The following is a 17,345-nucleotide window of genomic DNA, read 5'->3' on the forward strand; positions in this document are numbered from 1 at the left end:
CCATGATCTAATAGTGTACTTGTTCCTCCAATTCACTCATGATGGGATGACATCAAATCCAAAAAATCCCTAGTCTAAAATGATGCGCTGTTATCCATGGAATGGGCCTGGGATAGGGGATAGGTTGGTAAAGAGGGCACAGTAACTGCGTATCGTGTAGTTCTAGGTGATAATGGGGGAGGCTTGTCACTAAGACTGCACAAAGTTCATCTCAGGCTTGGGTAAGGAACTCCTGAGCACAATCCTCACTTTAGGGAAAAATTGCACAGAAGCCACTAGGAGACAGGATTGCGTAGTTGAGCCAGTCAATGGTTGATGCAGGATGAGACCTTGGGAGGCAGGTCTGCATAGCTTTAGAGGCAATGTAGGATTGGGAAAATGAGGGGCCTGGGGGACAGGTCTGCACAGTTCTTGAGATCAGTGAGTATTGGCTAAGGGGGGCCCTGGGGAGACACTTCTACACAGTTCTATGGGGGCAATGAAGGATTGGTACTCTGTGCATTACGAGGTTCCAATAGGTAGAGAAGAAGCTTGATGACTAGTCTTTCGAAATGCGTAGTTCAGGTCAGGCTGGGAGAAGTTACTGCGCAATTATGGGGATGAAGGGAGATTTCTCAACTCTGGAATAGTGCAGTGAAATTGCGTTGGGGATAGTGACAGCGCATTGCACGGTTCCAGGTAGCAAGGTTGCATCACTAAGAGCTGAGACTTCACAATGTGTAGTTCAATCGGGGTTCGGTGAAAGTGAATTGCCTGGTCGGAAGGATTTTGTAGAAATGGCTAAGTGCGGGAGGAAAGTGAACTCGTGAGGAACTTTAAATTGTGATGACACACTTAGCATACCTCAATGACATGGAAACATAGACCACTGGAACAACAAGAGAAAGCATTACCCTCTGTGAGACTGTCCTAAAACGAAAAGCGACAAGTGTGACACTTGAGATGGACTTAGGACGACCATTACGACACTTATGTGACAATGCTCAAGACGTTGTGTATGAGTGCGAAAAGTGTTTACATGGCTAGGAAAAAACGTATACACAAATATCAACCTTCGGAACCACCAGGAAAGGTTTGAAAACATGACATAACAATCAAACATGCCAAAAGATGTCCATTGGTTGAATAAGTGAAAGGGAGCAAGACACTTAGAGGAAACAATTGGAATGACTTTCAGTGCTTGCAACCATACATGTCATTGAAGACATAATGATATGAAAATGATAATAAATCCTTCATGCTACACTAAGAGGTGTATTTAAAAATGATGTGCTTTCTTTTCCATACCTACCCTCTAAAGGGCTATGCATGAGATGGAGTCTTCATGTGGTCTTGATCTTCTATAATACCCTGGGTTCCTTGGTCCTCTTATCTAATAGCTATCTTTTATCCTCAGCTCCTTGAGAGTCATCTAGCATGTAATCCTTCTTAATATCCTTCTTCATCATCTTGTCATAGTCTGGTAGGATTTTTATATTTGTAATCCACTCATGGCAAGATGAAATCAGTCTGATAAACTCCTAGTCTAAGATGTTGCACTTGGATTGATAAATTGGGCCAGGAATGAGTGATAGGCCAAGGGAGAAAGACCAGTGACTGTGCAATTGCGTAGTTCAAGTAGCCAAGGGTTAAGCTTGATCACTGAGACTACGTAGTATGCAACTTAGGCCAGATTGAGGGAAATTTCTGCATAGTCCTCACTGAGGGAAGGAATTGCGCAGTGGCCACTGAGAAACAAAATTGTGAAGTTTAAGTAGGAAGTGATTGTTGTATGGTAAGGCCATGGGAGGAAAAATCTGCATAGTTTCAGGAGGCAAGGTGGACTGGGCAGCTAAGATGGTTGAGGGATAAAAACTACGCAATTTCTAGATACACTGGGTTTCGACTAAGGGAAGGACACTAGAGGAAGAAAATGCGCAATTTTGGATGCCAAGGGATGCTGGGCTTTCTACACATTACATAGTTCCAAAAGGTAAGGGAAAGGATTGAGGGTTGCAGATGTCAAGTGCGCAGTTCAGGAAAGCTGGATGAGGCTAGGTTGCTAGGAAAACTCCAGAATTTGGCTAAGTGTGGGATTAGTGGAACCAATGTGAACAGTGATAGAATTTGACTACAATCACACAATTGAACACTTAGGTATACAACATAGACCATCCAGAATATATGAAAACATACTTTTCTTAATGCAACAACTTTTGTAGCATCTTACGACAAGTGCAACTCCGATGATGGACTTTGTGAGGATAATGGCGACAGTTGTGTAATAGTGCGTGAAACTTTGGAAATGAATGTGAAATGTGTCTATATGATGAGAAAAATTCATTCTCACAAAGATTTTCCCTTGAAGCAAAACACACTTCCCTTTGTATGACAAGTGATAATCCTAATGCTCGAAGATGACACATGCTAAATAAGGATGAAAGCGTGAATGACTCTTAAGATTTAGGAAGGGAGTTTGAAATCATGATCTTACCAATAAGTGAGTAAGGAATGAACGATCATAGGATCCACAGTAGGCTCCAAAATTCAAGTGTAGGCCAAAATTTTAGAGGGTGTTGCGATTTCTACAACACTTGGCAACACACTAGTTGAATCCAACTTCTTTGTCTTGGTCTGTTTTAGTGCAGGGCCTTGGTCCTTCAGGGAGAATTGATTCATCATTCAGATTACTTTGGCTTATCCACTTACTCCATGGGAAGACATGGTCTCCTTTGGACCTTCTCAGTTAAACACAACATAAGATTCAACCAGATCACAATGTTTCAAATTGGGAAGGCTAGTTTAGCTCGTGAGCTTAAGATTTTCAGAGTATAGTTTTTTATCTCTGTTGTTGCTCTGCTACCAACATGTCTAGAGAGTATCCCAGTGGAGTCATGCAGGAACACAGGCAATTATCCACTTCCAGAAAGCTTGGATAGTACCCCCGTGGAGTTTCTTGCTTCACCTCTCTATGCAAGAAGCCTTTCTCTTCTTTCGCCTTTTATTTATTTATTTAAGAGAACCGTGCATCAACACTTATTTAGTTTTGGGCGGAAGAGGGATCCCAACTTATTGAGAGTAGGAGAGGTTTTTCCTTTAGAGAAGCATATAAATACCTCTGATTTAGGTTTTCTCGTCTAGATTTTCCCTTTCCCCATTTCTATTAGTTGGATAAGCTTGAAAACACCAAAGTAGAAAACTGAGTATAGGAATGAGGTTCCTATACTGGACACAGGTTCATGGTTGGACCAAAGATCTCCTTACAGATGGATCGCATTTTCCATAAGAATTTCATCGGCCAAAAGATACAACAAATTACAAGGAAAATAGACACAGGATTGGCCAAATGTTGAATTGTCACAAGACTCTTTATAGTTTAGCCACACACATAATAAGAAGTCAAAATAGGTCTAGGCACAAAACTTATTTGCGTGTAGAAAGAGAAAGGAAAACTCAGCAAGAAGGGAAAACAAGACGAGATGAAATAAACACACAACAAGGAAACAAAACTAGAAGATAAGAAAACAAAATGACTAAATTAGACATGATGTAGAATCAAAATAAGGAAATGAGGGCATAGTATGGAAACTGAGTGCAGAATGAGTGCAAGAAAGGGAATGCTAACGATGCAGCTAATCCTACTTCTAACCTAACAGCTAGAAGGCTAGGGTTACATGTAATGAAATTTCCAATGAGGCCACTGTAGTCATTCCCGACCTGCATCCACAAAGATATGATTGATTAAAGCATATATAAAGTGATGTGCAACAAAAAATACAAAAACTTGAAAAACTTGCACAAGAAAAGGAAGGCCTTTCCTGTGGGTTGAAAGGTGTGTCACACCCATTGCCCTTATCCAATTCACATGTTTACCTTTTCGATGAATACCATTTTTCAACAAACCTCATAAGCTTCTTGAGGATATCTCTTCATATACACCGAGCTCCTTGGCAAGTGTGAGGAAAGATTGAAACTTGTTGTTTGCTATAGAGCTTGTCAAGTAAGATTGTTCCAACCATTTAGTGTTTGGATCATAAAATTCACGACAGCTCTCTTGAAAACCTCACGAACTTTGAAAAGATGAATTCTTGATTCGAGAAGCGGGATCACAATGGGAATCTTGTAAGGGAAAATAGATCTGATCATTCTCGGTGGTCATGCCAAGATATTTAGGACTTACCATAACCAACAACGAAGGTTGAAATGTCTCTCTTGCTTGACATAAATCTGAATAGAGAGATGTTGAACAATGAATACGAAAGGGTGTGAAACAACTGTTGTTGGATGCGTTGATGGGAAAATGACAAGATGAATGACAACATCCAAAGACAGAGAATGGGTCAGATGAGTTGTTTGAAGCATCAGATTCCCAGTTTGCAATAAACAAAGAAAAATCAATTTGAACAATCTTACGAATGCTCTGAACAATCGAACCAAGTTCCTTGCAAGCCAGTTATGACATACTATTTTTTAGTAACTAGTGATAAATTGTACAAGAATCGTAGTCATAAAAAGAGTTAAAAGGGATGCTAGTACCACGAATGCATGAGACTAGTTGAGACATGGTGAATGGAGAAGAACTTGATTCGTGTGAGAACTTGTAAGTTCATTATCACTCCAGGAGATTTTTGGTGTGATGAGAGGACAAATTTGCAATATAAAATTTGCAAGAACACTGAGGAGTTTACCATTAAGAGATAAATTTGATAAGTATGATTCTTACGGGAAAATATAGTCCTTGAGATGATCAACTTCACAATTCCATGACTTTATGAGAGATTGAGATTGCCAACCTGAGTTTGATGTGAGAGATTTCATGAAGACAATGAATTGTAATAGATTCTTGAATTTGGTTAGAAGTAAAATCTTGAAAATTCGAAAGATTACACCCGAAATACCAAACGTTTTTCACGCGGAAATGCATATCAAGTGAAACCATGCAGATAGATGAGTTGTGTGAGAGAAACCATATATGATTCAGTTCAAGGGGCCTACCAGAGTCGCAAGATCTTGTCATATCCATCAACGGAAGTTGAAGTGCCTCGACTCCTTGGCAAGTCCCGAAACTTTCTAGGATTGTAGAATAAAATTTTGAAGCTTGAACCAGATCATGCATGGTTTGAAGATAACTACTATCATTTATTTTAGTATGACCATTGATCATAAGATAACAACCATCTCTGTCACAGATTTTACTAGATGTTTCAACTTCAACAACTAGATTTCTCAAATGAAGAGGCTCTTCTGATAACACTTTCAAAGATAAATGAATTGGTGAGATCTCATGAGCAAGCTGATTTGGAGAGTTGTATTCATGCAAAAGAAGAGATGATGAGGGGTGGGAAGTTTTATCTATGATTTGCTTGTTTTCAATTTCATCATGGACAACCTCGTCGCCTTGTGTTAATTGCGGGGATAACTCCTCAAATGAAGAAACTGAACAACATGTAGTATCTCCATTGCAAGTGGATGTGTTATGAATGACAGAACACAAGGTATAGTGAGGTTAAGGGGAAGTTTCAATATGAACACATTCTTTGACCGAAGCAGATTCTAGATCTAAATTAAAATTTTCATGAGGAACTGAAAGATCATATGATGTGCTTGGGCATTTGTAAAAACATACGGAAACAAATTTATCATTGAATGATCAATTCCCAAGGCTGGGGGTTGATTGAAAGAATTGATTGTTCTGGATTTTCCACTGAGATTAACAGATTGAGAGTCATTCATGAATGGAAACTCATTATTTTGACATGAAATATTTCGAAGCAGAGAGAAAAAATTGAAAGTGTCCTCACCCTTCTTCTCATTTACATGCATAATGTGACTGCCTTGTACCTGATCGCAATTTAAGAAAGAAGTTTGAGAATCAAGAGAATGTGAAGAACTAGCGGGTGAAGAAAATTGATCAAGTGGGTCATGTTACAAAGAGTTAGGATGTGAAGAAGATAATGGATAATGGAGATATGGATCAACCTTGAGATTAGAGCTGTGAATGATGACATCATTTTGCGGAAGAGAGGAGTGAGTATTCATTTTAGGCTTCATAAGCCATTATGGAATTTCCTCCATTAAAGCGAGAGAAGAATGAGAAGATGGACTGGAGATTTGATTCACAGTTTTCCTAGTTTTATGAACACCGCAAGGAAGCACCCACATTGGGATTGAAAAAGGAGGAGGATGAGGAACAAAAGGGTCAATAGGCTCCTCCTCTATGATTTAAGGTGCCTCATAGTCCGCAAGATTTGGGGAAGAAGGGAAAATAGGAGGTTCATGCTCACCATATAAGGAGAGATGAAATGCGAGTTCAATTATTTTTAATAATTTCACAACAGAGGTGAAGAAACTGACGAGAAAAATCCTCAACTGATTCATTGGGCTTCATTCTTAAACGATGGATTCTTTCACAAACATCTTGGTGGTTATACTTGTTAAAATCTTTATACAACATCTTGCCAAGCTGATCGAATGAATGGATAGAAGAAATGGGTAATGTATGACACCATTGACTAACATGACCTTTGAATGTGAGGGTGAGTAATCTAGCGATGACATCTTCGGAACATATTTTGAGACAAACACAAAGCGAGAGCACTTGAAACAGATGTTCATGAAAATTTGATTCGCCCTCACCATCAAACTTAAATTTGGACAGGTCATGAATAACTTCTGCAAGGATGGTAAAATCATTCTCTTTAGAAAAACATCCTGGGATTATTATTTGGGGAAGATCCATTTTAAATAAGAGACTCAAACTAAACTCTATGGGCATAACTTGTCCTCTAGCCCTCCTTCTAGTGCCATTTTGTTGACGGTGCTAGAAATTTGTCAACCAAGGGGATCTCCCCAATACAAAGTCCCAATTAGACCTCACACTATTTGGTGTAGGAGTCCCATTTGGTATAAAGGCCCAGTTGCCAAGTTCTCAGATATATACCTTGGATGTAGCTGTCAGCACAGGAGCGTAATGCAATGGTGTCTTCGAACAACAAGGTGAGTGTTGGGTGAGTGTGCAATGCAATTTTATCTAGGTTCTCTTACTGCAACAAAGGGGGGGGGGGTGGGAGGCGGGGAGAAAAGTGAGCCTCAAAGTGAGAGGTAATAGTACCACCTAGGAAGAGACACACATGAGCAAGAAACGACTATCCAACATCCAGAGGAATAGTCCACAATGAATGTGACAATTGTTACAACCAATGAACATGGCAATATCTGTCTAATATCCAACGAAATAGTCCACAAAGGAGGTGACAGTTGTTATAACAGATAAGTAATGATAGGTCTATCTAGTATCATGTGGAATAGTCCACAAGGATGAGACAATAGTGACAATCGTTACAACACATTCCCAACAAGATAAGCACTAAAACAACCGAAATAGTTCAACTATATTAGTACATGTGAAAACAAAATGAAATATAAATTCTCACAAAATAGTCTTACAAACATCCATAAGTCATGCATGCAAACGTGCTAGCCTAAAAAGGCTTCTGTAATTAAGAAAAAATTCCAATACACATATTTACATTGTACATCACTAGCCCTAGTAGTGGGACATTGGAACCACTCCTTGCTCCTCAAAGAAATGACTGAAAGTCTTTATGATTTGTGGGAGGAGCCAAGGTGAAAAAATCCTATGCTCATACAATTAGGGGGTATATATAACCAAGGGGTAATTCTTGACCCTTGTGACTCTTTGACTACCCTCATGACTATTCAACTTCCTATGAATTTTCATTTGACAATACTGTTCATATTCACATGTGTCCATTGGACTTCCACTTTACATTACATTTTATTTACAATATACATTGCTCATAATAAAGATGTGGCCTTTGAAAACTCATGAGTCGGCCAAGGAAAATTTTAAGGATGGAAAATTTTCTTGAAGTTTAAAATATTGGCGAATCTCACTAATCCCTAATATGCAAATTATAAAATGTTTATTGATATATTTGTAAACTTATTCAAATTTATAATGATTTTATATATAGTCTTTATATAATGTTGGCGATTTTTAAGGTAAAATAATTTTATATTCTAAAATTTGGGCGAATCGTCTTTTATAAAATTGGAAATTTGCGAATCTTTTTTGTGGAAAAATCGTGGAAATTAGCCCACTGGGCGAACATTAGCCCCTAAAATTTTCCATGAGTCATGACACAACTTAACATGACACTGTTGACATGGACTAGCCTGCTAAGGTGGTAATGTTAAGTTGTTGTTGCAACTAAGTGATATATGTATTCTTGGATGTGCTTTCTCTCCTCCTCCACATATCTTGATGATGTGGGGTCTTCAATGATCTTTGACCTTGATAGGTGGTTGCATGGATGTGTTCCCTTTGCTCGTTATTGATAATATTCCTTTTCCATCCAATTGTGAGTGAGTCTTCTAGCATGTTTTCTCCTTCTTCTCCTTCTTCATCGTCTTGCCATGATCTAACAATGTACCTGTTCCGGTAATTCACTCATGATGGGAGCACATCAAATCCAAAAAATCCCTAGTATAAGATGATGCACTTTTATCCATGGATTGGGCCCGAGATAGGTGGCATACTGGTAAAGAGGGCCCAATAACTATGCATTACCTAGTTTTAGGTGACAGGGAGGGATGTTGGTTACTGATATTGTGCAGAGCGCAACTCAGGCTTGGCTAAGGAACTCCTGAGCATAGTCCTAATTGTTGGAAAACATTGCACAAAAGCCACTGAGAGACAGGATTGTGCAGTTGAGGCAATCAATGGTTGATGTAGGATGGGACCTTGGGAGGTAGGTCTAAGCAATTTTCAGAGGTAGTGCAAGACTGGGTAGCAGAGGGGCCTAGGGGATAAGTTTATGCAATTCTTGAGATCAGTGACTCTCGATTGATAGAGGAACTTGGGGAGACACTTCTGTGTAGTTCTGGGAGGAATGGTAGGCTTGGTAATATGTGAATTGCGGGGTTCCAATAGGAAGGGAAGAATTTTTATGACTGGTCTTGCGAAATGCCCAGTTCAAGTCAGGCTAGGAGAAGTTAATGTGAAATTCTGTGGACGAACAGAGGTTTCTCAGATCTGGAATAATGCAGTTCAACTTCCTTGGGACAGTGACTGTGCACTGCACAATTCCAGGTTGAAAGGTTGCATCACTAAGGGCTAAGACTACATAGTGTGTAGTTCAGTCGGGGTCCGGTGCAAGTGAGTTTCCTGGTCTGAAGGATTTCAAAGAAATGGCTAAGTGCGGGAGGAAAGTGAACTTGTGAGGAACTTGAAATTGTCATCGCACACTTATCATAATTCAACGACACGACAACATAGACCACTGGAATAACAAGAAAAATCATTACCCTCTGTGATATTGTCCTAAAACAAAAAGCGACAAGTGCGACACTTGAGATGGACTTAGGACGACCGTGACGACACTTATGCGACAATGCTCAAGACATTGTGTATGAGTGCGAAAAGTTTTTACATGGCTAGGACAACTCGTATACACAAATATCAACCTTTGAAACCATCAGGAAAGGTTTGCAAACATGACATAAGAGTCAAACATAACAGAATATGATAATTGGTAGAACAAGCGAAAGGGAGCAAGACACTTAGAGGAAACACATGGAATGACTTTCAGTTCTTGCAGCCATACATGTCATGGAAGACATAATGATATTACAATGATAAGAAATCCTTGATTCTACACTAAGAGGTGTATTTGAAAAAGATGTGTTTTTTTTCCATACCTACCCTCCAAAGGGTTATGCATGAGATGGAGTGTTCATGCTGTCTCAATCTTCTATCATACCCTGGGTTCCTCGGTCCTCTTATCTTATAACTATCTTTTCTCCACAACTCCTTAAGAGTCATCTAGCATGTCATCCTTCTTAATCTCCTTCTTCATCATCTTGTCATAGCCTGGTAGAATTCCTGTATCTGTATTCCACTCATGACAAGGCGACATCAGTCTGATAAACCCCTAGTCTAAGATGCTACACTTGGATTCATAAACTGGATTGGGACTCAGTGACAGGCTAGGGGAGAAAGCTCAATGAATGTGTAATTGTGTAGTTCAAGCAACTAAGGGTCAATCTTGATCACTGAGACTACACAGTGCGCAACTAAGGCCAAATTGAGGGAAATTTCTGCATAGTCCTCATTGAGGGAAGGAATTGCGCAGTGGACACTCAGAGATAAAATTGTGAAGTTTAAGAAAGAAGTGACTACTGCGGGGTAAGGCCCTGGAATGAAACAACTATGTAGTTTCAGGAGACAAGGTGGATTGGGCAGCTGAGGTGCTTGAGGGACAAAACTGCGTAGTTTATGGAGACAATGGGTTTCGTTTGAGGGAAGGACACTGGAGGAAGCCATTGCATAGTTTTGGATTCCAAGGGAGGTTTGGATTTCTCAGCATTTCATAGTTCCTGTAGGTAAGGGAAAATATTGAGGGTTGCATATACGAAGTGCACAATTCAAGAAATTTGGATGAGGCTAGGTTGCTAGGAAAACTCTGGAATTTGGCTAAGTGTGGGATCAGTGGAACCAATGTGAACAATGATAGAACTTGACTGTGGTCACACACTTGAACACTTAGTGATACAACATAGACCATCCACAATATATGGAAACATACTTCGCTTAATGCAACAACCTTTGTAGCATCTTACGACAAGTGCAACTCTGATGATAAACTTTGTGAGGGTAATGGCAACACTTGAGTAATAGTGAATGAAACTTTGGAAATGAGTGCCAAACATGTCTATATGATGAGAAAAAATAATTCTCATAAATATTTCCCCTTGAAGCAAAACAAACTTCCCTTTGCATGACAAGCGATAATTCCCATGCTCAAAGATGAAAGATACTATATAAGGATGAAAGCGTGAATGACTCTTAAGATTTAGGAAGGGAGTTTGAAATCATGAGCTTACCAATAAGTGAATAAGGAATGACCGATCATAGGATCCACAGTAGGCTCCAAAATTCAAGTGTAGGCCAAAATTTTGGAGGGTGTTGCAACAGCTACAACACTTGGCAACACACTGGTTGAATCCAACTTTTCTATATTGGTTCGTTTTTAGTGCAGGGCCTTGGTCCTTCAAAGAGTATTGATTCATCATGCAGATTACTTTAGCTTCTCTACTTACTCCATGGGTAGACATGGTCCCCTTTGTACTTTCTCATGTTAAACACAACATAAGATTCAACCAGATCATAGTGTTTCAAACTGGGAAGGGTAGTTTAGCTCGTGAGCTTAAGATTTCCAGAGTATAGTTTTTCAACTCTAGTGTTGCTCTGCTGCCAGCGGGTCTGGATAGTACCCCAACGGAGTCATGTAGAAACACAATAATTTCTCCACTTCCAACGAGCCTTGACAATATCCCCTGTGGATTTTCCTGCTTCACCTCTGTTCGTAGGAAACCTTTCTCTTCTTTCACCTTTTTTTAATTTTTTAAGAGAACCATGCATCAAAACTTATTTATTTTTGGGTGGAAGAGGGATCCCAACTTATTAAGAGCAGGAGAGGTTGTTCCTTCAGAGAAGCATATAAAGACCTATGATTTAGGTTTTCTTGTTTAGATTTTCCCCTTCTCCATTTCTATTAGTTGGATAAGGTTGAAAGCACCAAAGCAAAAAATTGAGTATAAGCATAAGGCTCCTAGACTAGACACAGGTTCATGGTTGGACCAAATATTTCCTTACAGATGGATCGTATTTTCCATCAGAACTTCATCGGCCAAAATATACAACCAATTACAAGGAAGACAGACACAAGACTGGCCAAATGTCGAAGTGTCACAAGACTCTGTATAGTTCGGCCACACACACACTAAGAAGCCAAAATAGGTATGGGAAAAAAACTTATTTTCTTGTAGAAAGAAAAAAGAAAACCCAACAAGAAGGGAAACAAGATGAGAAGAAAGAAACACACAAGGAAACAAAACTAGAAGATAAGAAAAAAAATTGCTAAATCAGACATTATGTAGAATTAGAATAAGGAAATGAGGACAGAGTATGGAAACTGAGTGCAGAATGAGTGCGAGGAAGCGAAAGAGAATGATGCAGCTACTTTGACTTCTAACCTAACAGCTAGAAGGTCAGGGTTACATGTAATGAAATTTCCATTGAATCCACCGTAGTCGTTCCCAACCTGCATCCACAATGATATGATCGATTAAAACATATATAAAGTGACATGCAACAAAAAATACAAGCACTTGAAAAAATTGCACAATAAAAGTAAGGTCTTTCCTGTGGGTTGAAAGGTGTGTCACATGTTTACCATTTCGATGAATACCATTTTTCAACAAAACTGAGAAGGTTCTTGTGGATATGTCTTCATCTACATCGAGCTCCTTGGCAGGTGTGAGGAAAGATTGAAACTTGTTGTTTGCTACAGAGCTTGTTGGGTAAGATTGTTTGAGCCATTCAGTGATTGGATTGTAAAATTCATGATGGCCCTCTTGAAAACCTCACGAACTTTGAAAAGATGAATTTCTGATTCGAGAAGTGGGATCAAAATGGGAATCTTGTAAGGGAAAATAGATCTGATCATTCTTGACAGTCATGCCAAGATAGTGAGGACCTACCATAACCATCAGTGAAGGTTGAAGTGCCTCTATTACTTGACAGAAATGTGAATAAAGAGATGTTGAAAATGAATACCAAAGGGTGTTAAACAACTGTCGTTGGATGTGTTGATAGGAAAATAACAAGCCGAATGGTAGTCACCAAAGACAGAGAATTGGTCAGATGAGATATTTGAAGCATCATATTCCCAGTTTGCAATAAACAAAGAAAAATCATTTTGAACAATATTACAAATGCTATGAACAATCAAACCAAGTTCCTTGCAAGCCAGATATGACAGACCATTTTTCAACAACTGGTGATAAATCGTACAAGCATCGTAGTCATCAAAAAAATTTAAAAGGGATTCTAGTACCACGAATACTTGAGACCAGTTAGGACATGGTGAATGGATAAGAAATTGATTCGTGTGACAAATTGTACGTTCATTATCACTCCAAGAGATTTCTGGTGTGATGAGAGGACATATTTGCTATATGAGATTCGCAAGAATATTAAGGAGTTGACCATTAAGGGATAAATTCGATAAGTATGATTATTGCTAGAAAAGATAGTCCTTGAGATGATCAACTTCACAATTCCATGAATTTATGAGAGATGGACATTCCCAACTCGATTTTGATGTGAGAGATTTCATGAAGACGAATGAACTGTAACAGATTCTTGAATTCGATTAGAAGTAAAATCTTGAAAATTTGAAAGATTACACTCGGAATACCAAACAATTTTGACGTGGAAATGAAATCGAGTGAAACCATGCAGATAGACGGGTTGTGCAAGACAAACCATATCTGATTTAGTTTAGGGGGCTTACCACAGTCGCGAGATCCTGTCATAACCATCAATGAAAGTTAAAGTGCCTCGACTCCCTGGTAGGTCCTCAAACTTTCCAGGATTGTAGTATCACATTTTGAAGCTCGAACCAGATCATGCATGGTTTGAGGATAATTTCTATTGTTGATTTTAGTATGACCACTGGTCATCGGATAACAACCATCTGTGTCACAGATTTTTCTGGATTTTTCAACCTCAATAGCTATATTTCTCAAATGAAGAGGCTCTTCTAATAACACTTTCAAAGATAAATGAATTGGTGAGTTCTAATGAGCAAGCTGATTTGAAGAGTTGTATTCATGCAAAAAAGAGATGATGAGGGGTGGGAAGAGTTCTCTATGATTTGATTGTTTTCAATTTCATCATGGAAAAGCTCATCGCCTTGTGTCAATCAAGGGGATAACTCCTCGGATGAAGAAATTGAAGAACATGTAGTATCTCCATTGCATGTGGATGTGTTACCAATGATAGGACACAAGGGATAGTGAGGTGAAGGGGAAGTTTCAATATGAACATCTTCTTTAATCGAAGCAGGTTCTAGATCTAAATTAAAATCTTTGTGAGGAACCAAAAGATCATATGATGTGCTTGGGAATTCATCGCAACATATGGAAATAGAGTTATCATCATTGGAATTGTAAATGCTCAAGGCTGGGGGTTGATTGAAGGAAATGATTTTACTAGATTTTCCACCGAGATTAGCAGATTGAGAGTCATTCAAGAATGGAAACTCATTGTTTTGACATGAAAGATTTCGAAGAAGAGAGAAAAAATTGAAAGTGTCCTCACATTTCTGCTCCTTTACCTACATAATGTGACTGCCTTGTACTTGATCGCAATTTGATGTAACAGTTTGAGAATCAAGAGAATGTGAAGAACTAGCTGGTGAAGCAAATTGATCAAGCGGGTCATCTTACAAAGAGTTAGGATGTGAAGAAGATAGAGGATAATAGATATCTGGATCAACCTTGAGATTAGAGTTGTGAATGATGACATCCTCTTATGGAATGGATGATTGAGTATTCATTATAGGCTTCATGAGTCATTATGGAATTTTCTCCATTGAAGTGGGAGAAGAATGAGAAGATGGTCTGAAGATTTGATTCACAGATTTTCTAGTTTTATGATCACCACAAGGAGGCACCCACATTGGGACTAAAAAAGGAGGAGGACAAGGAACAAAAGGGGAAGTAGGCTCCTCCTCTATGATTTGAGGTGCCTCATGATTTGCAAGAGTTGGGGAAGAGGGAAAATAAGAGGTTGAGGCTCACCATATAAGGAGACATGAACCAAGCATTCAAACTCTCGTTTCAATAAATGCCAGTTCAATTTTTTTTTAGGAATTTCACAACAGAGGTGAAGGAACTAACCAGAAAAATCCTCAACTGATTCATCAAGCTTCATTCTTAAACAACATATTCTTTCACAGACATCTTGGTGGTTATACTTATCGAAAGCTTTATACAACATCTTGCCAGGCCGATCGAATGAATGGATAGAAAAAATGGTTAATGTATGACACCAACGATTAACACGACCTTCGAATGTGAGGGTGGGTAATCTAGTAATGACATCTTAAGAACATATTATGTGATAAACACAAAGCAAGAGCACTTGAAACAGATGTTCACGAAAGGTTGATTCACCCTCACCATCGAACTTAAATTTGGACAGGTCATGAATAACTTCTGCAAGGATGGTAAATTAAGGTGTTTAGAAAAACATCTTGGGATTATGATTTGGGGAAGATCCATTTTAAATAAGAGACTCAGACTAGACTCTATGGGCATAGCTTGTCATATAGCCCTCCTTCTACCACCATTTTGTTGAAGGTGCTAGAAATCTGTCAACCAAGGGGATCTCCCCGATATGAAGTCTCAATTAGACCTCACACCATTCGGTGTAGGATTCCCATGCGATATAAACACCCGTTTTCCAAGTTCTCAAAGATCTGCCTTGGCTCTAGCTGTCGACACAGGAGAGTAATGCAGTGGTGTCTTCAAACAACAAGTTGAGTGTGCAGCGCAATTGTGTCTAGGTTCTCTTACTGCAACAAAGGGGTGTTGGGGGGGGGGGGGGGGGGCGAGAAGCCTCAAAGTGAGAGGTAATAGTATGACCCAGGAAGATACATAGATGATCTAGAAATGGTTGTCCAACATCCAGCAGAATAGTCCACAACGAATGCAACAGTCATTACAACCAATGAACACGAGAAGATGCGTCTAATATCCAGCGAAATAGTCCACATCGGATGTGACGGTCGTTATAATTGATAATTAAGGAAAGGTCTGTCTAGTATCCTGTGGAATACTCCATAAGGATGAGACAACAGTGACAACCGTTACAACACATTCCCAACAAGATAAGCACCAAAACAACCGAAATAGTTCAACTATCTTAATACATGTGAAAACAAACATGAAATATAAATGATCTCAAAATAGTCTTACAAACATCCATAAGTCATGCATGGAAATGTGCTGGCTTGAAAAGGCTTCTGTAGTCAAGCAAAAGTTCTAACACACATATTTACATTGTACATCACTAGCCCCAGTATTGGGACATTGGAGCCACTCCTTGCTCCTCAAATAATTGACTAAAACTCTCTATGCTTTGCAGGAGGAGCCAAGGTGAAAAAGTCTTGTGATCATACAATGAGGGGGTATATGTAACCAAGGGATAATGCTTGACCCTTGTGACTCTTTGACTACCCTCATGATTGTTCAATTTCCTATGACTTTTCAACTGACATGACTCTTCATATTCATGTCTGTCCATTGGAATTCCACTTTACACTACATCTGATTTGCAATATACATGGATCATAATAGTGATGTGGCCTTTGATAACTAATGACACGACTTGACATGATACTACTAACATAGACTAGCCTGCTGAGGTGGCAATGTCAAGCCGTTGTTGTTGTTGAGTTATAGATGTGTTCTTGGATGTGGTTTGTCTTCTCCTCTGCATAACTTGATGATGCAGGGTCTTCAATGATCTTCGGTCTTGAGAGGTGGTTGCATGCATGTGTTCCATTTGATTATTCTTAATAAGATTCTTTGTTAGTCCAGCTGTGATTGATCCTTCTAGCATGTTTTCTCCTCCTTCTCCTTCTTCATTGTCTTGCCATGATCTAATAGTGTACATGTTCCTGCAATTCACTCATGATGGGACGACATAAAATCCAAAAACTCCCTAGTCTAAGATGATGCATTATTATCCATGGACTAGGCCTAGGACATGTGACAAGCTTGGAAAGAGCACCTAGTAACTATGCATTGTGTAGTTCCAAGTGATAGGGAGGGAGGTTTGTCACTAAGGCTGTGCAGAGCATAGCTCAAGATTGGATGAGGAACTCTTGAGCACAATCCTTAATGCCAGGAAAAATTACACAGAAGCCACTGGGAGATAGGATTGTGCAGTTGATACAGTTAGTGGTTGATGTAGGATGGGACCTTGGGAGGTAGTTCTGCGCAATTTTTAGAGGCAAGGCAGGACTGGGCAACAGAGGGGCCTGGGAGGATAGGTCTGCGCAGTTCTTGAGATCAGTGAGTCTCAACTGAGGGAGGACACTGGGGAGACACTTTTGCATAGTTATGGGATTCAAGGAAGGCTTGGTACTCTGCACATTATGAGGTTGCAGTAGACAGGGAAGAAGCTTGATGACTCGTCTTGTGAAATGCACAGTTCAGGTCAGTCTGGGAGAAGTTAGTGTGCAATTCTTGGGATGAAGGGAGGCTACTTAGCTATGGAATAATGTAGGGAAACTACCCCGGGGATAGTGATTGCACACTACGCAGTTCCAGGTAGCAAGGTTGCATCACTGAGCGCTGAGACTCCACAATGCATAGTTTAGTCAGGGTCCGGTGAAAGTGAGTTGCCTAGTCGGAAGGATTTTCAGAGAAATGGCTAAGTGCGGGAGGAAAGTGAACACGTGCGTAACTTGAAATTTTGATCACAC

Source organism: Pinus tabuliformis, chromosome 9 (genome assembly GCF_031772625.1).
Source record: "Pinus tabuliformis cultivar Carrire ecotype Pingquan chromosome 9, CPIR1, whole genome shotgun sequence".
Lineage (NCBI taxonomy): Eukaryota > Viridiplantae > Streptophyta > Pinopsida > Pinales > Pinaceae > Pinus > Pinus tabuliformis.